The sequence below is a fragment of the Poecilia reticulata genome, unplaced genomic scaffold (assembly GCF_000633615.1).
Source record: "Poecilia reticulata strain Guanapo unplaced genomic scaffold, Guppy_female_1.0+MT scaffold_2204, whole genome shotgun sequence".
Lineage (NCBI taxonomy): Eukaryota > Metazoa > Chordata > Actinopteri > Cyprinodontiformes > Poeciliidae > Poecilia > Poecilia reticulata.
In genome coordinates this window covers 1-1,534 of record NW_007616933.1, presented here as the reverse complement: position 1 = coordinate 1,534, position 1,534 = coordinate 1, and the positions used below count along the sequence as shown (strand labels likewise).

Here is a 1,534-nt window from a genome sequence, read left to right as displayed (position 1 = left end):
TGTTTCTTGACCAAATATGTACTTTATTTCCTATGGTAGAAACGTTAAACCCCTGCAGCCGTGACGCATGTGAATCTTTTATGACTTACTCGTTTGTAAGTCTTGGACAGAGGACGATTTCTCCTTATTTTCCCCGTACCTTGGGTTACTTAACCTGGGCTCYGTGCCAGGGTGTGTGTGGGGAAAAGATGGTAGGAAGACAGGGAAAGAGTCAGTGAGCGTGTTGGTGAGGGGGGGATGGGCGGTTCTGGGGTGAGGAGGGGAGTTATGGAATGTAGTGGTTTGGAAAGACAAGCTAATTGAAACCAGGTTTGAGGCATAGAAAGGGGGAGCAAAGGCTTAGCACGTTGGAAGAATGAGGGGAAAACGGTTTTTTTTTTTCTCTCTCTCAGAAATCCAAAAACTGACAGAAGTTTTCAAACATTATTATGCTATAACCTTATATTTTGTGCTCGTCAAAGCATGTATCGCCACTTAATGTTTTAATCACGCCTATRACGAAACACCGTTTGAGTTGTGGAAAAACAAAGGACAGAAAAAATAACACATAATTCTTTGCTGAACCTTAGTTAGAAGTTAGATTTGGCAATGTACAGTCGCCTGTCCTCCGCAACTCCCTCCTGCCACACCCAAAACTCCGAGCTGCTTTTCGCACCACCCTGTACACTGTTTTCTATCACGTACGTCGAACCAACGTTTAGTGCCCCGCAGCAGTATATGTCTGSCGTGTTTTTAATTGCTCTTGTCAAGTTGATTGATTGTAACATGCACTGCTTATAGAGCTAACTTGTCACAATGAGCTAAAAGGTATATTTAGGCGTTGCGTTGAGTAAGGGTGCTCCTTTTAATTRAATAAAAAGAATAATTAGATTGGTTAGGAAATAACTGTGAAGGTGTGAACTSTARATTAACATAATAATTCGCTTATCAGGTCGTAATATGTTTTGTTTCCAGCTGTTACACGCTGAAATGCTTGTCAGTAAAAAGGGCCTCGTCGTGGCCCTGGGTGGGTACTGTTTGTCTTCACATGCGCTGTCTGCCTTTCTGTTGCTGAGTTGGTTCAATGTGACATCTGCATGGAAAAAAAATAGTCTTTTAGTGMGCCATGTCTCATGACTGCTGGAAACCTTGACTTATGTCAAGATATCGGTCTACGCGCCACATCAGATACAGCTGCACGCACTCTTTGGGTGCTGCTGATTGACAGCAGGAACGASAGCAGCGCTGTTTTTAATACTCTTCAGTGTGAAATTAAAGGAAACTGGTCTTCGGCACACTTCCTTTGCCGTTTCCTTGAGATTTCGTTGAGTGGGTGGCTGCAAGAAGTCACAGTGTGTGTTGACCATACAAGAGGGCGGTGAATGTTCTGAAAAAGATGAAAGACGAAACTATAGGTTATTTGTCTCTGAACTGGCTTTCTGTTAGATGCACAAAGCTCCAGCAGAATCCACTTTTGAGGCTTGTTAAGGTTTCGCTCTCTTTCAGCTGCAAATAACACACATAAGAGCATAGTACGCTTTTAGAAAGTTTTTTA

At 42.7% G+C, this 1,534-nt stretch overlaps 1 long non-coding RNA gene across 1 annotated transcript; it reads right to left on the bottom strand.

The window, feature by feature from the left end:
- LOC103461548 (uncharacterized) lies at positions 1-1,525 on the bottom strand. Its single transcript, XR_533140.1, has 2 exons — positions 1,184-1,525; positions 1-1,072 (listed from the first exon to the last, which is right to left on the bottom strand). It is a non-coding gene; the product is annotated as an uncharacterized LOC103461548 (long non-coding RNA).
- Positions 1,526-1,534: the final 9 nt, after the last annotated feature.